General features: G+C 44.2%; 1 long non-coding RNA gene across 1 annotated transcript; it reads right to left on the reverse strand.

Moving 5' to 3' along the window:
- Nucleotides 1–336: 336 nt before the first annotated feature.
- LOC136301510 (uncharacterized) lies at nt 337–1,826 on the reverse strand. The gene is made up of 3 exons (XR_010723889.1): nt 1,793–1,826; nt 849–1,020; nt 337–723 (listed from the first exon to the last, which is right to left on the reverse strand). It is a non-coding gene; the product is annotated as an uncharacterized lncRNA (long non-coding RNA).
- Between the last annotated feature and the right edge of the window lie 24,810 nt (nt 1,827–26,636).

Genomic DNA, 26,636 nt, shown 5'->3' on the forward strand with positions numbered 1-26,636 from the left:
ATAGAGCTTGGCTCAATCTGTTTCAAGTGTTGCCATCCAGGTCTGACCACGGTGCTGGGGAACAGGATGCTGGGTGGCAGGAGCAGGAACCCCAAAGCACAGCCCAGTGGCAACCCCAGAACAGCCAGAGCTGGGGCTGCCCTGTGGCACGAGGGGAGCAGTGACCTGTGGCATGTAAACAGTCATGCTTCAGACTCTGGTTGGCAGCTGTGAGGAATAAAATCACTGAATTTTACAGTGAAAGCTCTTTTGCTGGTGCTCTCAGGAGCTGGGTTAGCAGTGCTGCACACACACATGCATCCACAAACATGTACTTACCAGCAGCCATCTCTTTTACAGTGTTACCCCACCTGTACAACTAGGAAGAACTGCATGGAACGTGCATACCGGACCTCTAGGCAAGCTGACCTGAACCTCCAAGGTGCTAACCATAGCTTGACCACTCTTTTGAGTTAAATTCCCTCCATGATTTCTCCATTGTCCCAAGGGGTTTTGTTTTATTTAAAAAATAATGTTTTTCTTGTTAAACTGCAGATCTTGGATACAGTAACTCTGTGCTGATTTTCTTCTTTTGCCTGTAACCCTTCTGCAACATAATGCTTCCAGCTTTCATTCTCCTTTTTTGTTCCCGAGTGACTCATCTAGGCAGGTATTTTCTTACCATCCTAAGCGGCCTCTTAAGAGACGATGTTCTTTCCAGGTATCAGCTGAAAAATGCAACTGCTTAGAATAGAGCAGAAATGGGAAGGCAATCTGTCAGTCTGGAATGAGTAATTCAGTTCTTTGCAAAGCAGGGGTTGTTTTTGTTAAAAGCAAAAAAGGGTGAAAAGATCTTAAAGGCAAGATACCTTCACAGCAAGTTTTACATTCCTGCATTTAATTCACTCCTCAGGTGGAGTCACAAGCAGCTCTTACTCTCCAGTACTCTGCAGTGGCAAAACAATAACTATCCATAACTCCTGTGTCATTCTGCCTGCCTTAGCATCCCAGGAATATGATGTTTAAAGAGATAGGTTCTTCCTGGAAATAAATAAATAAATAAATAAATTTCTTATAAGATTTGAAATGCCATTTCCGCATAGTTAAGACCACATATAAAGTCATCTCCTGAAGGAACCATGCAGATGAAGAGTACAACATTCTGCTTTTACGCATCGTATTAAAACAGGGTCTCAAATACTGTCTTCTGATGTCCAGGTCTCAGCATGAGTGCAGTCTGTCTGTGCCACCCACAGCACCAGCTACAGGAGGTCTCATGCAGACTTCATCCTGGTTTTGAAGGATTTTTTCTGTAAGATTACATCATCCAAACTAGTCAAATCCAAATTATTGCATAGTGCACACTAACATAGAACAGGAAGACCAGGCCAGCTTGAGCCTAGATTTGCTTGTCTCTGATCAAACAGAAATAAAAATTACTACTAAGCCATGAGGTATTCTTGCATGGGCAAATTCTCATGATGAACAACCACCAGTGCAGAGATCCTAGCAAAAGACTTGAGCTCCCACATTTGATTTATGGCACATAAATCAAGATGGCTTATGTGAGGAAAGCATTTGTATTATCTGTCCATGCAGAGCTGTCTTGCTTTTTTTAATTGTGTATTATGGAGAAAGATTGTAAAGGCTCCCCAGTCGGAGAAAATTACCGCTCTTATTTCCTGATGGCATTCAGAATGAAGATTTTCTCATAGTTTTTAAATTACAGTGTCCAGACCCTAAATTAAGACTATCCATGGATGTTCTCAGTGTGGTATAGGAAGGCACTGCAAAGGAGGTAATCCTACCTCACCTAACCATCTTGGTGAAGTTCAGCATGTTTTCTCTGGAGGAGCCTGGCAGCTGGATCCAGTCCATCTGGTTGTGGTCTGTCTTAAATACCTGGCAAGTTTCCTGCCTCATTCACCATCCTAATGAACATCACACTTTCTGGGAAAAATTACTTCAGCTCTCTGAAGATGCAGGGGAGCTGTGAAAAACTTGAATAAGACTCTTACATTCTCCAGAACTCTGAAGAGAGGGAAGATTTCCAGCTCCCTGACTAGCAGCTCCCTTGCTGAGATGATATTTGGCACTTTCTCCTCCTCTTTCTGAGGAGAGGCAGCCAAGGAGGAACCAGCCTGCTTCTGCTTGTGCCCTAGAGATGTGTTCACACGCTCTCACACACACACACACAGATATGCACACTTGCACACTCTGCCACAGCTCCCCTTCCCCCAGCTCCTCCTGGCACCTTCCCTGGATGTGGCAAGTGAATAAAATGAACAACTGTGGCTGCTGCAGCCAAAATAAGGCAAAAACATGGAGAGGGAAGGAGCAACAAGAACAGAGGCAACAAAGGTGCAGCAAATCTATGAAATCAGGCCAGGTAAGGGGAAGGAATGGGGCTAACCTGGTCAGATTATTTCCTTTGGGTCCCAGCAAAACAGCGTGGCCTTGGCAGAGGCTCAACAATCAGGCCAGAAGAGCTTAAAAACCTTGCTTTGGAATGGCGTAGTTCTGAGAGGGATGTCAAGTTTACCATGCCCACAACTACCAGACATCCCATTTTTGGCCATGTTACCCCAAAGCCACCCCACCAGGGATGCTTCCTGTGCAGCTCCTTGTTGTCCAGGCTTGTGGTCACCTCCATACCACAGCCGTGCTCTGCTGGGTGGCTGAGGCCCTGCTGGGTCAGTGTGGCTCCCAGGTTTCTCATGGCTAGCACCCATCAACCTGTCCCGTAACTGCCTGTTCCCACGCAGATGGAGAAACAACTGGCTTGCATGGGACCACATTCCCCAGCCAGCCTCTGGCTTTCTGCATGAGTATGCTGCACCTGGCCATGGGTTGTGGCAGCTATTTTGGGTTGGAAAGCAATCCACCTCCATTTCTTTCACAAGCAAGTCTAATAGAAAACACAAAAGACAAAGTTGGAAGGGTCCTCAAGAGGTCTTCTGTCCAGTCACCTGTTCAAACAGAACTGCCACTAAGTCTAGGTCTTTACAGTTCTTTCCAATCCAAAACATTCTATCATTGTTTAGGCAAGCAGCTCTTCCCCTGAAACCCTTGGTCTGACTACCCAACAGGAAGTTATGTTTCTCAGCTCTTGGTGTTTTCTTTAAAAGTTAGCCAGATTCTTTGCACATTATTCCCACTGGTTTCAAGTTTATTCTGCCTATCGATTCCCTAAACAAGCCCAAATCTGCACTCCTGAAGTAGAGACTCCTAAATTTGCAGCTTGCCTACTGAGTCTTCCTCCAGAGCCTCAGGAGAAGATGGCCCCATGGTCTCAGCTGTCAGCTCACACACCATTAGTGATTTTCTTTCCTATTATAATTACTCACTGAGTTAAGATGCAGACCTGCACTGATGTTTGGCATTTCAAAGCTAGAAGAGGTGCCTTTCTGAGCATTTCTCAATGCACACTCACAAGGGGCTTTACCTCATGCTTTACCTCATCCATGTAGCAAATAGAGACTGAGCAACCAGAGGTACAACATTAGCAACTCTGACAGAATGTTAAAGAAATGGGCAAGAAAATAAACCATCATTGTAAATGATTTGAGAAAAGGGGCTTCAACACTCCTCACCAGGGTACCTGGTGGGACCAAGGCCTGGGGACAAGAGCAGCTCTGCTCTCCCCATAGTTTGAAAGGGAAATGAAGTCCCAGCATATTTTTCTCCCTGAACTTCTCTGCCCCAGGAGGAAGATTCATTTACATTAGAGCAATCCCACACTACAGTGTTGCCAGCTTTGCACCTTTCCTCTTGCTACCTAGTTGTCACATCCAGTCCTCAATGACCTTACTCCTCTGGTTTCTGCTCTGAGAGGGTTCCTGCTGCCAGAAGCCGCCAAGGGTTAGTCTGACTCAGAATCCAGGCTCTACATAGTCTCCTCAGGCTTCTCTTTGAATCAGTGAACTTGTCCTTTCTCAGCCTTCTTGCAAAGCAGGACACACAGTGACTGTGTGTACAACACAGTACCCTCCCATAGGGCTGCATCATCTTTGCTGCCTCCCCTTCCAGAGATCACTCTTGATGGAACTGCTTCCACCTGCTTTTATGCCAGGGTAAATCTGGGCCATAATTAACCTAATTTTTGTTATGTAACTAGCTACACCCATGAACAAGAAATAAGATGGTTTTTATCCAGACCTCCTGCCTAGGAACTTGGCCTCAGACTGCTCTCCCAGGTCTCCAGGGAGAGAGCTTTTGGTGGTGCTATGTTCTAGGAGGCAGTTCCTGTCTCTGGCTCTCAAGGAGCTGCTGTTGGAGACCCAGCCCTCAGAAACCTAACTCTGCAAGCCTGTGCAATCAATTGACCTAAATGTCTACTGGCATTTGGTAAGGCAGGTGACTAAACCCAAGGGGCTGCAGCAGACAACTGTTCACCCTGAAGACTAATAGCTGGGGACAGCGTGTGTGGAAGTCCTTGAGGCTTCCCCACAGACACTCACTTCAGGATAAACAGAAAAGGTGGGGAGGTGATGAGAGGTGTCAGTTAGACTGGCAGCCTTTTGCCTCCTGGGGAAAAGGTATTTCCTAGGAGGCTGGCATTGCCCAGGGCAAGGGGAGGCAGCTTCTTCTGAGAGGTCTTCTAAATGGTGGCAGGCAGGCTGGCCCCACGAACCTGCCCTGAGGCAGGGAGGTATGTGCCTGAGCACCAGGCACAGCTGTGTCCATTTTTCTTTTCCTGTTTATCAGACAAGTGGGTGCTTGATTTCACTATGCAAAATAGGAGTTTGGGAGCACTAACTCTCCCTCCAGTGATAAGAGCTGATAGCCCAGTTGGCAAAGGGTTCTTGTAGCAAATGAGGATTCAAATTCCCTTTGAGAGGGGCTTGCATTCCATTGGCAAATGCATTCCATTGGCAAGGCATCCCTTCCATTCTGAACGGCCTGGTACTTCCCATTGTCTAGGTTTGGAATAAAGGTTTTGGCATGTAACTTCAAGGGGAAGAGGCAGATAAGGGCAGCAAATCCTGAGTGCAGGATTCTATCTCAAATTTTGATAATGGGCACAATCCAGCTGCAAGAGCCGTCCCACATGTTTCCTGCAGACCACCATTGGGACATCCCTGCTTGGCACATTGTTCTGTGGATCCTGCTTGGTGGACCCTTCTTCCCTGCCTCCAGGTGGTCTGTACTGCATATGTTAGAGTCCTTTAAGGACAGAGTGCCCAGCCTTGGAGCATCATGGCCTCACACCAAGAGTTTCCAAGTTTCCAAGCCAGAGGCATGAATGGAGTAAAGCTGTTGCCGGTACCTTCACCCAGGTGAGCACAGCAAAACAAAGTGAATGCTGTTCCACTCAGCCTGCTGGGGTTTGTCCCCTGTGCCCCACACAGCCCCGCACAACACATGCCCACTCAGAGGGTTGGTGCTCCCTGCTGGGCCCTGCAGAGGCAACTGTCTGCTGCAGAAGCAGACATGAAAGAAAGTAAAGAGGAAAACCAGAATTGTACAGAAGCACTGTGAGTTCAGAATGTAGGCTTTCAAATCTTCCACCCATCTCCAGACTGGGAGCAGGGTGTTCATAGCATTAAGTGCCTCATACACATTTCCTCTGGTTTTTTTGACAGTAAAACACGAGCATCATGTTTATCTTTAATATGTCCTCACTATGCTGGAGTTCTGTGAGCAGGTTCAGTGCATAGGTCTGGGGACTCCATGTTTTCCATGGAGGAGACCCTTTTGCAGCCGAGCCTGCACTAACACCTTGAGGCTTTGAGCTGGAGTTCTGCATTGCTGCCAGGACTGCAGGGAACCTGTTTTCTTCTTCTGAGGCAGCCTTTTCCAGCCCACTGACCACCTGGGGACTGAAGTATCACCATTTCTTCTCACACTAATCCTGATGTTTGCACTGAATTTCAGCTGGATGGTCACCAGTCCTTCTGGAGTCAAGCTGAGCTGTAGTACTGCTGGGATGCAAGAAGGGATTTGTGTCCCTCGGCTGCCAGTTGGTTTCTGGAGATGTAGTTTTCATTCCTGTCTTTGCTGCACAACATTAAGCAAATTATCTGCAGTCAGGTTTTTCAAACACCCAGCATTCACCAGCAAAACTCTGTCTTCAAAGCATGCAAGTCTTGCTAATGCATCATGATGGAGGGACAGATTTTAGTAGGAGATTTTAGACATAGAATTTTTTAGTTTTTTAAACTTTTTTGCCAAGCAGAGTACTGCTTCCTTAGAGCAGTCTGGCTCTCTGCATTCTGTTTTCTCTGGTTAATCCAGATGAAATAAAGATGCACACATCGCATTCAGAATATGAAATATTACCAAGTCAAAAATATAAGTTCAGGCTTCGTTGGTTTGAATGGTACTCTCAGGCTTTCCTGAATGTAATTGTTATTTGTAAGTGTTCTCAAACACTTGAGAAAAAAAAAATGCTGTGGGTTGTCTGCAAATGTTCATTTTGACAAGTTGCTGTCTGTTACTGGTATTGGACTAGTCACACAGTGTATCTTATGTTCCCTAACTGGATGACAAGCTTGGAAAACAGAAGAATAGCAAGTGACAGATCCTAGCATGATTTCTGGTTATTTTTTAGAGTTCCTGATTTCAGGGACACTGGAAGGTCTACAAATTTCATGAACAAGATATTAGGAATGAGGAACTTACTGGGAAATATGGCAGCCATGGCAACTTTGTCAGAAAATGAAAGGCTTAATGATGTATCAGGTGACTTCCCTTCCTACAATGGCATTCAGTTACTGAGATATACGAGGAAAGGCATATAGGAAATAATAAGATACAGTAAGGTTTGATATATGAAAGATTTGTCAAAGTACTTCTGGCACATCAGAAAAAATGTTTCACAGGTGTTTCATACTTACTGAAACACAGGGGAGAGAGAAAGGAAACTTTCCTCAGAGCTCAAAATAACAACCTAGCAGCCCAGACATTAATAATCTTTTTTGCCCTCTTAAGATGTTCTTCATGCCACTCTCTTTCCACTCTAATGACTTCAACATAGTTTCAAGGTAGAACAACAATCTTACAGAGGCACCTTGTTCTCAGAAACTTCTACCTAATGTGTACACAGTGAGCACCTGGTTTCCCAATCAATTCTTGTATAGAACTGCAATAATTAACCATCTGATTCCTGGGTTACAGTTCAATGCAGTTTACTGGTCTGACAAACATATGCCATCCATCAATCAAACAAGCTATTTAAATTAACTGTAAGAGTTATAGTTAATAGAATTTTAACTGATTTTTAAAATGCATTTCAGAATAAAACTCATGCTTAAAATATTAATGTTTAGCTAAAGGGATTGTAATTTGTTCCAAAGAGAAACTGCAATATAGGATATGTGGCTTTGGAGGCATTTCTTAACCACAGGAAATCTGGCTTGGTAGGATATTCCCCCGGAGCTTCTGTTGCAGTTATTCCCCAGACTCAGTTCTTCTCTGCTCAAGGTTTCATATTCTAACCTGTCAGAGTAATGAAAAGGGATTTTGAAGCTGAAACATGACCTTCAAGTCAACACAAGAGTGTGTCCAAACTGAGAGGTGGGTAGTAAAGGAAAATGTTCATTTCAGGCCCCTTTTCCTTAAAGCTCCTTCTAAAGAAAACAGAAGAGGCTTCAGAGGCTTTGGACCATGGCATCAGCACAGAGTGATGGCAAACTCTGGTTGGTATCAGTTGGTCCAAAAGGTGTTATGTTTTACTACGACCTATATGGTAGTAACAGATCTGGCCTGAATTAGGGTTTCAGAATAGAACACCATTATCGCAGTTGAAAGATCATATCCATATTATCTACACTGGATAAGAAGCATTCTTCGTATCATCCATGCAACTGAATTTTCTGGAACTCAGACTTTATGACTTTTGGTGATTTATGGAAGATGAAGATCAGGTAAAAAATATCCACAGATGTCAAAAAAGATATTCAAATTAGTAAATTTGTGACCATAGTGTTGAAAAGCTTTGAAGAACCTAAAAATAATCTAGCTGAAGGGCAACTCAAGGTGCAGGAAATGCAATGCAGATAAATGAAAGAAAGCACCTGCCAAAAGGAAAAAAAATCTACACATTGCAGAGTCCTAAACGAACCCTTTGACTCTGTAGAGACATGTGGATGTAATGCTAGGTTTAGGCAGGGACCATATAAGTAGCACGTAAATGAAATGGGAAAGTGTGCATAAAAACAGAACACGATTCATGTACCACATGGCCCCTGCTAGCCCACTGAATATGATGGGAACCAGGATGAGGAAACACCATGGGCCCAGCAACAAGGCCTCCCTGCCTCTGCTTGGCAGACATCAGCAATTCAGAAAGGACTTAGGAGGCTCCAGTAAAGAGCAGGTCTCTCCTATAAATGCTTTCAGCTTGACTAACACTTCTAGAGGCAGCTCTCAAAGGTGAACAGCACAGGCTTAGAGAAGTGAAGTGATTCAAATTTGTATATAAATTGTGAACAGAAGTCAAATGAAAAAAGAGGTTGCCCAAGGAACTATTTCAGCCTCTGTACCATCATTTAATTCAACTCTCATTAGTCACTATGTCAACCATATAGGTTTAAAGGCAGAACTACCCATTTCTGACAGGGGATAGTAACTGAGGGACTGCAAGTGTCATGGCCCTCTCTGCAAAAGACAGAAAGGCCTGAAAATTACAAAATTTACCTGAGTTGAGCTGGTTCTGCACCTCATTCCAGAAATGGCTTCCAACAACTAGTGCACCTTATCTCCATATATTTAACAGAGAAGGACAGAGTTGTTACTCTTCGCTTGCCACCACCACAGACAAGGTGAAGTCACCCGTCAGCAGAGGCAGAATTCACCTAACTCCGAGGAGGGAGAAGCTGGGCGGCTGCTGTGTGTCGGCTGCCTCCCAACTCCTCTGCAATCAATGGAGAGAGATCAGGCACTGCCACGGTGACTCACCACTCCTAGGAGAGGTGTCTGAAGTAGGTGGGGTGACTCATCCTTGGGGTGGTCCTCTCCACAGATGTTCACAGGATCCTAGATCACAGCATAAATTACAGTCCTGCCTTTCCATCCTGTCTTGCATGACAAGACATTTCTTTCTCTGTTATCTTGCACATACTTAGGACTTCTGGAGGAACACACAACCCTGTCTGGGACTTGATGCACTCAGTTAAGGCTTTATGTAGGCAGGAGGCTAGAACTATAAAATGGTTATTCACAATTTTATACAATTTGTGCTCTGTTATGTTACATCTCAGGCCTTTCTTTTCGTGTGAGGGCAGTAATAGCAAGGTCAGGGTGAGAGTAAAGCCCGAACTCTGGCAGAGGACCAGTGTAGGCAGCAGGACACTGGTCATCATGTTCTAGCCAGCAGTGCAGAACATTTTATCACTAAGGTGGTAAAACATGGGACATTGAACACAGAACATTTTGACATCCTATCCTGTGTTTTCCATCTTCCCATGAATCCACAGCATCGTTAGCAGACATGCTGAAGAGTGGATTGTCAGCAAGTCTGTAGTCTTATAAGAGCTTGTTATATAAAGACTAAAACTGAATAAATTAGAAAAGCTTAATAAACAGCCATCTCGCAATATTAGAACCAAGGAAAAAGTTCTTGTGTTAGGTCAGATGCAGAGAGAAAACCAGTAATTATCTGGAAACTGCACTAACTCAATAGGCTTGGGCACTTGTGGCCAGATGTCTCCTCTCTGCCTAGAGGCTGGCAGAACTGCCTGCACAGGACCCAGAAAACAAGAAGCAGGACTCAGAAACAGTACTAGGATTTCCTTTTGGGGAAATCCATAGATCTGCCAGTGGGACATGTGGGATGCCACCTCTACTCTCTGATCTTTTTGTGTTAGGACATCTCTGAATAAAAGCCATAAAGTCCTCCTAAAGGGGGGGAAGAAAAAAAAAAAAAAGAAAAAAAAAAAAAAAGATTTCAACATTTGTGGAGTCAGGCCACAAGGAAGGGATCCAGAAGCTTTGCTTTGCATCCAGATGTGCTTTTTGTTGATATCTTCCCTACGGGGATAAACATTTCTCTGTCTGTCAGACTGTGGTTATGTTAAATGCTTTAAACCCATGTCTCATAATGAGCACCACTGAGAGCACTGGCTCTGTACAGCAGATGGCTGCAGAACATGAGCGCCCTGAGAAATCCAGGGGATGGTCTTGAGCTGTGTTTTTATGTTATCTGCCATCAGCTGGCACTGGAAAAGCCAATACATCACTTTGACACCGAGGGTGCTAAGCCTCCAGCAGCAATAACACCCCAGCAGAGGCCCTGCCTTCCTGAGGCACACAGGCTGGAAGTGTGAATTCACTGCTTGTACACACAGTGGTCGTTTTCACCTGTAAGGAAGAATAACTTCTGTGCCTCTTATGGCTATCTGTTTTTTTTCTTGGCACATTTCCCAGTGGCACCTTTCTGGGCATCTTGGAAATGAAGTAAATAAGGCAGTGGATCAAATTTCCTGTCTTTGAGTAGAGGGACACAAAATAAGCACTGTATTTCAAAACTGGTTAATAATGTTCATGGAGGGCTTGATTCCACCAAAGTTAGTCATGCTGAGTCGTTTCTTTTTCAACAAGTAGCCTATTCATCTCAATTAGATTAGTCACAGCACATGGAGAACAGAATTGGACTTTGAATAATTTCAATTAATTTTCTGCTGTAAAAAACCACTATTAATTAATATTTCCCGTTTCCTCAGCATTTGGCAAATATCTTTTAACTATGCATAAATACTACTCATTTTCTACATTCTCTTCACATAAAACATTTTTGATAGTTTGTCAAGTTCCACTTAGCTTTTTAATACAGTTTTTTGCCCAAGCATAATTCACTGCATGATCTAAACAGAAGTGCCAGCCCAGAGGAGCAGGCATTGCTTTATGCTGCTAAAGTTTAGAGTACTTGAAGTGAAGGCCAAATATTTTGTACACATAATTAGGAGAATTATTTGACTGATCTAATGAAATTACTAACATTTAATGTTCTCTTTTCTATGTCTTTAATATTATCTTTACCTATGTAGAAAAGTGCTGATGGTCCTCATGGTGGAACACAATACAATTTTGAATCAAAACTATCTTCCACTCTTACATGTTGCCCTGGATCTTCTTCCATGTAGGATAAGATGTCCTCTTCTGAAAACCACAGTGTGGCAAATAAATTGATGAGTATCAGTGTGCAGGTATCTCTAAATATAGGAAAAGGGGATCTTGTGGAGTATCTAAAGCATACATATGGCCTCAGGATCAGAGGTGGTGACTTTGTTCCAAAAACATAACTGAAGGAAGGAGCAATGCTTCCAGAAAGAGGTGCTACAGAAAGAGGATGAAATTCCTACATCAGAGGGCAGTGCTTCCCCTGCACCCCCACAGGAAGGGGGGGTAGTGGGTATTGACCTCCAAAAGCAGGGGTGAGATGTTGTTCCTGAGTTTAGCCTTGCTGCTCCCACATGCTAAAGGGCTCAGTTTCTCTATCTCTGCTTCTGATCATAAGCAAGGGCATAAACAACTTAATGAAAGGCTCAGCGTATGTTTCCAGAGGGAAATGGAGGGAGATTCATCTGCCACCCACAGCACCAGTGGGATACGGAGGAGGTCAGGGCAATGAGGTGAACTTTGGGATTGGGGTTCTGACAAAGATGTTCCTGGATCACTTCTACAGACAGAGATGTTCCATGACTTGGTACTGTGGGGAAGGGGTGGGGGGCACTGGTTGTTGGCTTGATCTGCTGCCAGATAAATGCCAGTACTTAATGGCACCTACACAGTTTTCCATCAGAAGTATCTTTAGCTGATGAAAATATCTGGCCAGTTCTGCCCAGGGGTGTCTTCTGCGAGAGCCTCTGGAAACATCCGAACAACAAGTTCCACCTTCTCCCTGCATATCCACAGGGATTTTAGGTGGCATTTGATGAAGTCCAAGCCTGTGTTCATGTCTAAGAGCTTGTCTTTGACGTGCAACAAGTGAGTTGTAAAGGTTAGGGGAAAATCTGAAAAAGGGTTTCACTCGATGGATGCTTAGACATCTCCCTTTTTAATTTTTCCTGTGAAACTGATACCTGCCAGAAGTTTCACACTGTTTTCTTACATAACTATACCAATTATCTCCCCTGCATCACTGCTCCTGACAGACACAAAACCATCCCCTCCTAAACAAGCAGCTGATCTCCATGAGGCTAACCAGAAACTTAAGGAACCAGATCGAGAACCACAAAGCAGACAGATATCTCACTTCCATTAATTTCAACAGATATTAGGCTGTGTTATAGATCAGGACCTTAGTTATTCTGAACACAGAGTGTAAGCAAAAGAAAAATGCATGTTATGAGTACTAAAGAGGTAGATTTGTTCCACAATGCTGCACTGGGTTATACAGATGACATTACAGAGGAGTAGCTTCAGGGAAAACAATGTTTGTCAACATCCTTGAATACTGAAAATTTAAAATCCATGAGAAGAGAAACTAAAGAGATGATCAGACCTCTTCAACCAGTCATCCAGAATGCAGTATTTATTTGCTGCTCTACCAAACCCTGAAACGCCATTCCTAATAGACGAGGAATGATTTGCTAAGATCCATGTTATTTGCCTCTGGGATTTATAGACATAACAGCAAGATCAGATAGAATTAACACCTTATCCTATAATGTCTCATTTCCCTGAGAACATCTGAAACACTTTACAAGTAGCAGTGATCCTTCACTGATGCATGGCACCCTGAAGACACTGTCACCTCAGAAAAATCGATAAAGGACCACTGTTGCTCTCCTCCTTAGCAAATATAATCATAGGCAAGAAAGAAGTACAACTTTTAATCACTACTTTGTTTCAAGGACATTTCTTTTGGAGTATTTCTTTTTAAATAATTAAGAATAAATGGTGCACATAGATACTGTTTTTCATTACCATAGATTGGCTTTTCCCATAGGACCAGTAATGGCAAACTACAGCAGTGATACTGGCCTCCATTATCTCAGAAGCTGCATTTTCTAGTTGCTGACACTCAACAGCTGGTCTGATTTGTTTCACATAACAAAGATGGTATAAATTAAGTTGCCATGTGAATCAAGAATGAATCCCCCCCACAAAAAGATATGCAATTCCTTTTATTTAGCTTTGTGCACCAGAAGTGTTCACAGTACTGAAACCTACCATCCTGCAGTGAGGGAAAGATATATATTGGGCCATTTCTTTGAACACCAAAGACATTCCTTTAGGCTTTGACTTTAAGAGTAGGTGAATCTATATAAAATATAGATTTTTATCTTTACAGCTTTAAAGAAATTTCTGCAGTATAGCAATGTTTTTTCTTCAACAGTGTTGGTTTTTCTCCTATTTGTCATTCACACAAACACAGTCATATATGCAGGTTAATGAAAATCTAGTTTTCTGATGGTACCCCAGGGACCTGTGTTTTTATTGTAAGAATGCTCCTTCAACAGATATCTCACTTAACTGACTACTTGGAAGTGTAAGACTAAGGATTTCTGTGTTCTCATTTCACTTATACAAGAACTGCTTTTAAAAGAAATTGTTTCTGGCAGCAGTCCACTGGAGTTTCTGAATGACCTAGTTCCCTCCTGAGGCATGACTCCTAAAACCACTTAATTCAAAGGCAGTTATCCTTAATTCTTTAAAAACACTTTGAAAAAAAAAATAGAATCCCAAATTTGGTGTTGTGTTTATCTGGCCAGCACTTTTGTACTGGCTCAGAAATACCTTCAAGACAAAGTTCATTTTGGCACATCACATCAAGTAAGGGATTAATGCCTTTCATGTGGGAAAATAACAAATAGGCAGCTTCAAGGAGTCATCACACTGCCTTCCTCTTCAACCGTTCTTGCTTTAGAATATTGGCTTTTGTCTGGCCTTCCAGCTGCCAGCAAGGGAGGCAACTGGAACATCACAAAGAGAACAAATGGAGCCTAGCTGGACCACCATCTCCTTTCTCTTTTTTGAGCAAAACCCACTCTGAGCCCATCAGAGGGACAGGCCCTTTCTCTCAGATATTTGAGCACATACCTACATCATTTCCTCTTGTGGAACAGTGCCATCACATTTCCCTTCCTGGAAGCATTTTCCCAGTGTGCAAAGGCCCTTACCAATGTGCAGCCCCCAGTGAGGGATGTGCTGATGAGGAACGGCACGACAGCCAGAACCTGCTGCATGGGCGCCCCCAGCACCCTGTGGGATCACAGGGAGCTTTTGTGGAGTGAAAATTCTCTCTAAATCCTGCTTATCTAGCATGAAGATTTGCAAAGAAGGAGCCCTCTGCCCCCTCATCTTGCACAGACGGTCTGACTCACTGGACTCAGGATTCCCATCTGGATGTCTCTTTGAAAGATGGGTGCAAGCCAAGGAGTTTGTCTATTCTTAGCCTTATCTGTTATAAAGATAGTTTTCCCCATAGAAATCTACTGTGGTTCAGCCATCTCAGAGAACACCTGTCTCTAAGCAAAAACAGCAGCAGTATGAATTCTGTTCCCTGCTCATTTTAATGCGGTGTTAATATCAGAGCCCGATGGAGATTATATAAGTGCTGACATAGCTGAGGAAAACCGCAAAAGAAACAAAAATAAATGGAAGTCAAATAATTTGAACCCTGTCACCATGCAGTGCCAGCTACAGGAATGTGAATGGCACTTGGAGGCAGAAAAATCTTCTTACACCTCCTGTGCTCCAGAAATGACACCACTTGCTTGCCAGCTTCTCCGACCAGCATCTTCCCACTTTCTCCTATGCTGCCTGAGGACATGGCATGTCCTAGCTGACGTGATCCATAAAACCGTGCCTCTCTCTGGTTCTCTGCAGGGCTGCTCCCCTCCCCTTGCACCCCGGATTGCTGCGGGAGCTGGCCCCTGGCAGCCAGGCAGCAGCAGAGAGGGATGCCAGAGGGGGCAGTGTATATTAAAAAACAACACGCAGCCTCTTAAACCGCCTGGAACAAAATTGTGCAATAATTGGCTTGTGCAACCATGTGATCTTATCACTGTGAGCCAGGGTTTTCAGAGGAAACTGAAAGGAGTGAAACACCCACTAGATCCTGCTTCAGATCATCTAAAAACTCGGCTGTTTCTTCATCCTCCTCCCTTCGTGTTTTACGTTTGCTCGTGGTGGTATTTCTCCCTGAGCTCCTGGGAGGCCAGGCTCGTTGCCAGATCTGTTTGTACACACTCCCAGGGTGGGTTTGGGTTGTTGGCCAGTTTCCCTGTGTCCTGGCTTTCCCTGTAGCTTGGAGCTGAGGCAGCCCTGGTCACCTTCCAGCAAAAGACTGGTATGGCCTGGCAGGGCCAAGCAAGCACGGGGTGGGATTGGCCCTCTCTGTAAAGGGCTCTGCAGGCTGCCACCCCAACAGGGCCAGGGGCGTGGGGGGCATCTTGAAGAGTGATGTCTTGAGACAGACAAGATATGGAGACTTAAAGGACCTGAAGAGTATGAGGAAAGAGAAATCTTCCTCCCTGCACAGTTAAGACAGAAAAATAAGAGTCTGTAAAAACAGGAAGAAATTATAGCAGAGCATACTGGTGTGCTGTGTGGTTCCTGTGCTGGGTTTAGGAAGAACATTTTGGACCATTGTGTTTCAGTCTCTTGGCTGTCCATGACAAATACCTGAGTCTCTCTCTTTCCCACAGATGTATCATGCAGCTTGCCCCACCTTTAGAAGGATCTCTGGTTGCAGCACTGTTCCTATCTGCTGGGGTTACACGGTGTGGCTGACTGTGTTTCCTGCCCACGTGTTTCCTGTGGAAGCTAGGATCAGTCAGGGATGCAGGGAGACATGGGTGGCATGGGGAGCAGGAGGATTGGGTGCTGGGGTGGCAGCTCCAAAACAAAGCTCTAGACTCCTCTGATAATCAGGGGAGAGAAATCAACATATCCAGAACCTGATTCCTCTTGTCCTTGTGCAGACGCAAAAAGAAGATCAAGCAAAACACCTTTTAAGTGCCTGTTTCTCTCTTAACTAAAAAGGGATTCCAGTTGCTTAACTGAGAGATGTGACAAGCCCTGAAATCAGGTGGTATCAATCCCATCACAGGTTTAGAAATCAGGGCAATTTCACACGAGGACTTGATATATGGCACTTATATATGGACACAATTATGTGTGAAGACACTTGCATGTGTAACATTATACCAGTGTGCATGAGGAACTGTCATCCTCAAGACGGTATGAACGTATCCTTAACAGCTTTACCATCATATGGCCACTTAGTACTTAAAACTGTGTAAAACACCAGAATGACTTTAAAGAGTCATCAGGATAATGCCCAGAAGTGATCTGGGATACAAGTGACCTCAGAGCTGCCAAACCCCAAACTGGAAGAGTGTGGGGCACGAGGCCTCATCTAGGAGTCATGTGTGTGCCACAATTTTTTTTCTTTTTTAGTACAAACTGCCCTTGATTAGTCATCGACCTGGTTTAGAAGTTACTGCTACCACTCAAGCTGTGAGTGGAGCACATATTTAAATATAATAGACTCTGTGACCATTTTAAAACTGGCCTAGATCTAGGCCCACAGGGAGCTATAACTAATTTGATAGAAGCTGTAGCTTCTAAATAGAGCCACCTGAGACCTCTCCAGAGTTCAGCTATGGGGTTCTCTGTTCCAACACAAACTCTCAGCTGAGTTCCCCTGACTTCTTCATGGGCCTGCTTAGGAAACTGAGGCCAATTTGGGGAGCAGCAGAACTCCATTTCCTCATAGGTATCCTTCCCAGAGGGAATTATGGACCAGAGGGAGGAGGGGAGTTATGATTTCAACTCCCCAGACCATTGGAGGGATGCATTTTTGCACAGTTTTAAGTCAAAACCATATGCAGCTCCACAGTTTTGGCTGTGGTTTGCCTTGGATTTTTTTGAGCTAACTGCAATAGTGACTGATCCAAAAGGTAGGAGGGAGTAAAGTCACCGTATGTTTTAAACCTTCTATACTCGAATGTTTTTTGCAGTGTGCAAGTCCCGTTTTTAATGTCAGAAGCACTTCCCACCTTAGATTTTCACTTCTTCAGCACTGACTAAGCACGTCTTCAAAATCAGAACTAAATATCTGCCTTTTATCTGCAAGCACAACACTGTCAAGCAATTAGGTTTGTGTATCTGTAGTGATTTTGGTTGAATTCTTTGCAATAGCTGGTACTCCTGTACCTTCCAGACCAGACTATCACAGGGGCTGGCTCTACAGAGTGAACAAAACTTGGGCTGATGGTGGGTGGCACTTCAATGCTACTGAAGCAAAAGCATCAGCCTTCAGACAGCACCATAGCTTAGACTGCTTTGCCCATCTCTGATGTCTGCTGAAGTGGAAATCAGCCACTGCCCCAGGGTCTTTAATCAAATTTAATTTCTTTCAAATTTCATCTGTTCCCTCTCCAAAAAAAAGGTCTAATGGAAGCTTTGTGTGAGAGTACTGCTGTGTTTGTCTCTCTTTCCCACTCCTGTACCATAGTATAAATACCACAAATCCATGAAAAAAAGAGACAGTAAAGCAAGTGTTAGTGCAACTGAGTTCTAGGATCATTTTTATTCACAGAATCACAGAATGGTTGGAAGAGACCTCTGGAGATCACTTAGTCCAGCACCCCTGCTAAAGCAGGTTCACCTAGAACAGGTTGCATGGGATCATGTCCGGGCAGGTTTGAATATTTCCAGAGAAGGAGACTCCACAGTCTCTGTGGGCAGCCTGTTCCCCAGGTTTTCTGTCACCCTTGCAGTAAAGAAGTTTTTCCTCATATTCAGATGGAATTTCCTGTGTTTCAGGTTGTGCCCATTGCCCTTATCCTGTCACTGGGCAACACCAGGAAGAATCATGCCCCATTCTCTTGACACCTGAACTTAAGATATTGGTATGCATTGATAAGATCCCCTCCCAGTCATCTCTTCTCCAGGCTAAACTTGCCCAGCTCCTTCAGCCTTTCCTCATAAGAGAGATGCTCTCTTGTCATCTTCACAGCCCTCCACTGGACCTGGTCCAGTGGTTCCTTGTATTTCTTGAACTGGAGAGTTCAGAACTGGACACAGCACTCCAGGTGTGGCCTCAGCAGGGCTGAGTACAGGGGCAGGATCACCTCTCTTGACCTGCTGACCACACTCCTCCTGCCACCGCAGGGGGCCCACAGGGGCGCACACACTTGTGGCTCCTGGACACTTCTGGCTCATGGACCCACAGGTCCTTCCCTGCAGAGCCGCTTCCAGCAGGTCAGCCCCAGTCTGTGCTGGTGCTTGGAGTTATTCCTTCCCATTTTTCCCTCTCCAGGTGCAGTACTCTGCACTTGCCTTTATAGAACTTCTCTCCAGCCTGTCCAGGTGTCACTGAGCAGCGGCACAGGGCTCTGGGGTATTAGCCACTCCTCCCACTACTGAACCACCAGCAAACTCACTGAGGGTACCCTCTGTGCCTTTGTCCAGGTCGCTGGTGAATCAGGTGAGCAGGCTGGGCCCAGCACTGACCCCCAGGAGCACCCTGAGCTGCAGCCTCCAGCTGGACTCTGTGTCTGACCACAGCCCTCTGAGCTCTGCTGCCCACCAGTGCCCAGTCACTCCCTCTCTGCTCACCCAACACACCCCTCCTCAGCTTGCCCATGAGAAGGTTATGGGAGATGGTGCCAAAAGCCTTGGTGAAGGTGAGGTAGACAACTTCCACTGCTCTCCCCTCATCTACCAGCCAGTCATGACATCACACCAATCAGCTTGGTCAAGCATGATTTCCCCTTGCTGAGTCCATGCCAGCTACTCGTGATCACCCTCTTTTCCTCCACATGCTTAGAGATGACATCCAGAATGAACAGTTCCATCACCTTTCCTGGGACTGAGGTGAGGCTGACTGGCCTGTAGTTCCCTGGGTCCTCCCTCTAGCCCGTTTTGAATACTCAAGTGACACTGGCTTTCCTCCAGTCCTCAGGTACCTCTCCTGTTCTCCACAACCCTTCAAAGATGATGGAGAGCAGTAACATTTGTCAGCTGCCTCAGCACTCGTGGACACGTTCCATTAGCCTCCATGGATGTGTGTGTGACAAGTTTGCCTAAATGAACTCTAACCCAATCCTCCTGAAACAGTGGGAAGTTGTCATTTCCCCAGGCTTTCCCTCTTGCCACCAGGGTCTGGGATTCCTGACAGCCAGCTCTCACAGTAAGGACTGAGGCAAAGAAGGCATTCAGTAACTCCACCTTTCCTGGATCCTCTGGCATCAGGGTGCCCACCTCATGAGGAAGCCGGCCCACATTTTCCTGTTTTCTTTTTGCTACTTATTCATTGCAGATGATGCTACAATACACATTCTGAATCCAGTGCTACACTGCTAACCAAATATTCCAGTGTTGGTAAGGTTCACCCGTAAAAACATAAATATCAAGTGCAGCTTACTTACTAACTTTTTGTATCAAATTAAAGCAGACATTCCTAAAATGCTGATTATGTTATGCCCTCTCCACACCAGCACAGTCAGTGTTGCAAAGTCTGCAATGTTCGTAACGAACTCCACATCCCTTAGACCCTCGTCATCAGAACAGAATCATGCCCTTTCTTGCCTGTGGCACAGGAATTATGCAAAAGGGACACTTTCCCCCCGGCTTTGAATGAAGGACAGATGTGGCTCACTTTACATGTGGACAGGGTTAATTTTTTCTTCTTCCTGCATTCTTTCAAACAGCCATCCCGAGGAGAAGTGTCATATTACCTTACCTCTCACTCCTAGGCTTCTAAGTTGGACCTGGATTTGAATTTCCCTGGCATTAGAGGAGTCTCAGTGTTCTGGTTTGGGTCCATCACACAATGGTGGGTGGGAACTTTACATGAAGGAGTTTGATTTGCTTATTCCCCTTCCAGCCTCTCATTTTGCACAGATCCTCTGTCTAGTTTCCCCCGTTTTGTGCAGCTGTGGAAAATACGGGGACGAATCACTTCTTTAAAGAGGAAATGAAGCATTGCCTTCCCACGGGAGAATTCCTGAAGACAGAAAGACAGGGTGGTTAGCACTGCAGCCTTGTCCTGGCTTGCCTACACATGTAAATTATTTCAGAACAAGCCAGGGGTTGAATGTAAAGCAGCATAGGCACTCCACAACTGCTGTGTGTGTTGCTGAAATCTCAGCAGAAGCAATGGGCTGAAGTAGCTGCATGCTGATTCATTGGGACTCCCCTGTGTCTTCTTTAGCTGTGTCCAACAGAAAGAAACAGGAGAAGATTTTTGGAACTTTGTGTGTGGTACAATATATACAAAAGCAGAAATAAACTGCTGCAGAATAGTCAGGATTAAATAAGGAATTCTTATTTTCCTAACACTATAATACTGAAGCAATGAGACATCTCTAGGACTTCTTTTCAGAGTAGAATGAGAAATCAAGGTGAAGATACATGGAAAGGTGACTTCAAACCATTTTGTTCCTTCTGAGCCCCATACCAAAGATAATTCAGTCCTGCCTGAGTCCCCTTCAGCTGTCCCATGCCTGGCTCCAGCACAGCCAGTGGGATGCTCACAGGTGCTCTTCACCACTTGAGAGGCATGCTGTGGTGCATGATTGCTCGAAGGAGCCAGATCCCAGTCCAGAAACATCCACTCCATTTCCATATTGGCACAGATGCAACCAAAAGACAAACACTGCCTGGTATCAGTTCAGCCAGATTTCACCCCAGATTTCACCATTCTGTGCTAACCTGAAGCACCAGGTTTACAGAGATGGCTTTTAACAGACACTTCATGTCTACCATTTCCTGGACAGTCTGGCAGTGCACCTTTGACTCCACCTCCATTCCTCCCAGGGGTTCGCTGCAGGACTGAAGAAGGGCACTCAAACCAGTATAAACCTCACCTTGAGGGTGGCAAGGCACTGGCACAGCTTGGCCAGAAAAGCTGTGTTTGCCCCATTCCTGGAAGTGTTCAAGCCAGGCAGGATGGGGCCCTGAGCAACCTGGTCAAGTGGAAGTGTCCCTGCCCATGGCAGGGGGAGTGGAACTAGATGATCTTTTGGGTCCCTTCCAACCCAAAGCATTGTGTGATTCTGTGGTAATATGTCGGAGTAAAATGTTTTCAGAAGGGTGACTGCTGAAATGAACGCCATTCAGTGTGTTCAGCGTAAAATGAAATGTGTTTTTAACATACTCTCCTCCCCCAAATGTGGTAGACTCCAAACTTCCCAGCTGGCTGAAGCAGAAGCACTTTATGCCCCCCAAATTTAGGAAATATTTCCCCTGGAATTATAAGTATGCACTTTTTTGTCTTCTCTAGAATGTGATAAGAGACTAATGAACAAAATTTAATGTAAAAATGGCTCAAAGACTTGTTTGGTTTTTTCCTCCCAAGAGGTTCTAGGCTATATCTTTACCTGGAATAATAAAAAAAAAAAAGTCTTTTAATGTACCTATAAAGTCCAAATTGAAATAGGTTTTCCTACTGTTCTGCCACAAAGTGACTGCTAGAACTGGTTCAATTTTTAGAGGGTCTATCCAAAAAAAAAAGAACACTTAAGCTTTTTTTTTTTTGAGCTTCCATGGAGAAATCTAGGGAAACTGCATTATATTACCTGGGCCTCATTGTGTGAAACACCTCCAACTGTGAGCAATAAAGAAAAAAATGTATTTGAACAGACATAACATTTTTGGAGGGGGATGAAAGAAAAGCTCAATAAATCACATCAATTTGGTAAATCTGAACAACACTCTCCAACACCTTTCACTTGGCACATTGGCAGGAGTCACAGATATTTTCTCCTCTAGCTGGAACTGCTCTGCAGTGAGCAGCTCCTGCCCTCTCCCCCTCCCTGCTCTCCATAGTACTTTTTCTCCAGCTCAGAGAAATGCAGCCAGGGAACATGCTGATGTCTTGCTCCTGTTTTCTGCAGCAAAGATATAATTCTTTAGTCAAACACATCAGTTCTATAGAGGTAAAGCTTCAAAAACAGACATACGCACAGTGCTTCAGAGAAGATGTACCATCTGCCTTCCCCTCTCCTCCTCCTCCTCATAGGAAGGAAGAAAGAAATGTAGCAGAGGCTTAGCTCTTCATTACCTGCTTGCACTGACATTCATGAGATTCCCTGCAGGATTTTTTTTGCTAACCAGGCAGGATGAACACCCACAAAAAATTGGCAAGGAGATGACTTTTAACTCATTTTCACAAACTGGCTCTATTTCAAGTAGACAGTGTCTCTCTGGTATCAAACCAGGAAAAAATTTGGTTTTGCTTTCCTCTGAAAAATAGAAAAGGCAAGTAGCCATCCTACTGGTTGCCTTGAATACTAACAGTGAAACATGATGTTTCAAGGATTAAAAGGATTTCAGTTTTGCCTCTCAAAGCGTGAGGATGAAGTTCCATATTGGCCTGATAATATATTTTAGCTGAGCATTGTAAAAACCTGAAGTAGGAGTTTGCTTTCTGCATTGTCTGCCCACTTGCCACTACTCTAGAGGTGCAGGCACTATTGCCTACAGCAGGGAACACTCAGATGTCGCATTCAGAGCTTGGACATTGTGTCAGAAGAGAGCTGTCACTGCTACACCAGCCTTTAGAGTGCAACATTGTGCATCCACACGAAATTTTATCCTGGAAAAATTAGAGTCTTGGTGCAGAAGCAAAAACATAACTTTGTTGGGACAGGTTTTTTTGATTGAGAAAAGTTAAAGCATCTCCTTCAGGAAGAAAAAAGAAACAGAAAAGTAAACAAACCCAACCAAACTTCTTTTATCCAATGTACCCTGAGTAAGGAAATTTACTCTCTTGGAAGAGCTATGCAAGGCTTGACAAGGCTTGAGATAGATGTGACAGATGACTCAGATCAGAAACACAAAGAAGCAGTGGGTAAGAATACTGTTGTAGAAGTGCAGCTGCAGAGTACAGGAAAGTATGTGCATTCTCAGATTATATTAATCTTACTTAGCTTTAATTTAAGTCAATTTGTTGTCTGGGTGCTACTGAGAAGTGTTATGCCAAACAGGTTATCCAAGACACTTCCCTGTCTCGGAATGGTTACTTCTGAACTTTGAGTTAAAACTTGGCTGATTTGAGTCTCTTGGGGCAGTGAGGTTCTGTGACTGCATGTAGGAAGTGGCAAGTTTGAGAGACAACAGCCAAGCTCTGCTTGGAAATGACCAGATTTGCTGTACACAATCTCTTTTGTATGGCCCCTGTTGCGAGATCAGCAAGCAAGGCTCTGGGAGGAAGCAGCACCCAACAGAATTACATGATTGAGGTTTTTATGAGTTGCTGGAAGTCTTGCACAGCCTGAAGAAACAGTTGCAGTTTATTGCATCAATATGAGTACAGTTTACATTAGAAAGTAAACGTAAATTGTTCCAGGAAATTATTGCCATAACTTGACACCACTTACTACCTTGAAGGCGAAGAGCAACATCACTACCTTGTAGTCATTAGCAATAATTCTGGACAGCTCATCAACCTTAATACCTCCTGGAGCAGACAGGGAAACTTTGACTGCAACTGCTACCATTTACAAGTATAGATAGCAAGTAAACTCCTGAATATTGGCAACAGTGGGATGGATGACACTTTTGTGTTGCTAGAAATATATGCAGCACTGGAATCAGTTACCTTCCACCACTTTGTCTTGATCAAGCATGAGATTTTTACTTACCATAGGAATTTATATGGTTGCCTTTCACCTATATTTGTCAAAAATATTATGAGAAATGTTGTTGTTTCCTGTTTAAATACCCTCTGTTTCCTGGCTTCTTTTATGTTTGTCCGATGCCATGCTAGGCACAGAGTCTTGCTCCAGGTAAACACCAGTTGAATCAGCTTGTCTTGTGTGTGCTTAGCTAGCTCTTTATGGTCCTGCCACTGCATCTGGCTGCTCTTCGCTTCAGATTCAAGATGAATTCAAGATAAATCTGTTATTCACATTTACCACCACTTCTGGCCTGGAAAAGGTATAGAAACAAGAAGAGATTCCTTCTATTTCATTCATCTGTGATGAAGGTTTGAACCCAAGCTACAAACCCACATACTCCAGTCACTTTGCATTTTGATCCTACACTACAAAGGTTTTGCTAATAACTATACACACAACTTCCCTGTAGGATGGAAGAACATTTTACATTAGCAATGGAGACCTGTTATTTCTGGCAGAGTTAAACCATCTCCCTGAAAAAGTCAATCTATCTAGCTTTTTTCACCTTTATGTGTTGTGTCTGATTTGGCTTTGAGCTCCAGGAGAGGTGCCAGAAAATCTTTGTTAGTGAGAATATTGGTTTTTTCTATTCCTGAGCCAGTAGGGCTGTGTTGGGAAAACTTGATATCCAGGACCTGCCTAGCATGACTCCAGCCCACTTTCACCTCTCTCTGGGCAAACTTTACAAAAAATGATGTGCAATATCTCACTGCAGGCAACTCACCACTTCTCCCTCCCCAGAACATTGCAGATGCTAGGAAAACCAGTATCCCTCAAATTAGACACCTACTTTAAAGAAGAACAGTGTGCTTCACAGCAACAGACATGATAAATGCTGTGAGTAATGACAGATCCATGTGTTAACAGCACTATCAGCCACCTACTGGCTCCCTTCTTCTTTTGATAAGGCTTTTCTCCCCTGATTTAGCATGAAGCACATACTTCTTGTGTCAAGGTGGATTTCTCTGCAGAAGCAGTGGGAGCAGAAGGCAGAAGTTCTGAAGTCCTGACTGCAGCAGTGAAACAGGCTCACTGCTGATCAAACAACTGGGGCTCTTTGCCTCAGTTTCCTCACTTATAATAGCAATAATGGCTGCATTGCAATCACGCTGCAAGGTGCAGTTAATATTTGCACGGTGGCGCTTGGGAGATGCCAAACATCAGATATTCCCAGGATACACCAGTAAATCAATTGTATCTACACAGTGAACAAAAGCAGGCACAGATGCTAGCATAATGTTATGTATTTTGGTACAAAGAGAAATAAAAATCTTGCCTTCTGTCCTCAGATTTCTTGTCAAATATCCATTGCTTCACATGCTGAAGCAGTTAGTAATACAAAGCATATTTCTATCCTACTTTATTTTACACTAAAAAGTGAAGAACCATGATTGACTCTTAATACAAAAAAAGGGCCTAAGTTACATTCTCCTGGGATCATCTGTAGCAAAGCATAATAAGTTTCTCAATATCTGACCTAATTATATCTGTCCTTCTAAGTTTTGTTTCCCATAAGAGCTAAATGTCTGGTTAAAAATAACATTTGAAATTCCTCCAAGTTCCAACAGAACTTTTTCAGCCTCTCTCAAATTTAATACCTATTTTTGCTTTAATTTTCACCCAACTTTAAAAGTTACGGTTTGAAGGCCGGCATTCTGCTCTGTTATCCAGTTCCTAAATATGTTTGCATCAGATAAACTTGAGAAACAGAGGGGAAAATCGTATTATGTGTGTTTATTTCATGTTAGAAAAATACGGCAGCTATCAAAACAAGCAACAGATACCCATGGGGAAGGAAGGATGTCTTTGTGGTCGGAAAGGAATTGGCTGTGTTAGAAATGTACCTTCTGATTCTCATCAAGGTTTCTTGACAGAAAACACCAGTTGAATCTACAGTGGGTGTTTGTATCATCTGTCCTGCCTAAGCACCCAGTGTAAGTCACTGCCCCTGAGCAGTGGTGATGGAAGGTGATACAGGCCCCAGACCCCGTGGCCCATCAGTCCTGTTTAGAGCCCCCCATATCCAGGTAAGGGCTAGCAAATTGTACTACTGTTGGTATGGCAGAATTCTTCATACTCATTTCTTCCTGCTGGCCCTGTTACGAGAGGGCTGGCACAGACCTGAAGCTGGAATACTTTGCACCTAAATCCACTTCACACAGCAGCCAGGGATGCCAGTGGCCATTTAAGACCTTTATGCCTCAGTTTCCCACCTGTCACCCATGGGTAACAGCACTGACCTTCCTGAAGAGACATTGCAAGGCTGACGTGCTAACATTTGCCAAGAGCTAGGAAACCAGGTCTGAAGGGTTAAAGAAATACAAACGATTATTATAAACAGTTCCATTCCCAGGGAGGTTGATAATAAAGATTCTTTATACAGTGCCCTGCACTGTGACTAGGCCAAGAAACAAGAGAGTCTGCAAACACAGAAACAAGATTTTTGGGTGGGAAATTCAGATTAGCCCTTTTCTATTGAGAAGTTTTTAGGCCTTGTGGAAGGAAGAATCTGGAGATCAGACCATTTGAACATCAAGCTTTGTTGCACCTGCAGGAGTTCTGCATCCGTCACTGTGGATGGGCCATAAAGCCCCATCTTGGAGGTTTATAAATGGTGCTGCCTGCTCACAAGACCAGAGCTGATGTGAGCTCTGTTTTCATGGTTCAGCTCACGGGAGGGGGGCGCAAGCTGAACAACAAATGCAGGTTATAATTGCCCAGTCGTTCTGCTTCAAGGGTCTGGGACACTTAAATGTCACAGTATATAAATGGGAATTGTTGGAAGAAATAGAGCAAAGTGATTTCAAAGGCATCTGAGTCCAGTGCTTCAGCTAGTTAATAGTACAGGTTCAAGGCTGGAGCAGATTGCCTGAATTCCTTCAGAAAGAGGCACTGAAGGGCTGGAGGATGAGGCAGCAGCTCCTCAGCGGGCCCAGTGGTGGAAAGGTCTGGTTTTGCTAGATGGGCAGCAGCACAATTTTCTGGTTACAATATTCCCGATGGATGTGTGCATTCAGATCCCTGCAGGCTGAGGCGGGCCGAGCTCTCCAGTTTCACTGACCTTGCCTTAGCCTT

Source organism: Chamaea fasciata, unplaced genomic scaffold, assembly GCF_029207755.1.
Source record: "Chamaea fasciata isolate MVZ Bird 193981 ecotype frontalis unplaced genomic scaffold, bChaFas1.0.hap1 SCAF_1, whole genome shotgun sequence".
NCBI classification, from domain to species: Eukaryota; Metazoa; Chordata; class Aves; order Passeriformes; family Sylviidae; genus Chamaea; species Chamaea fasciata.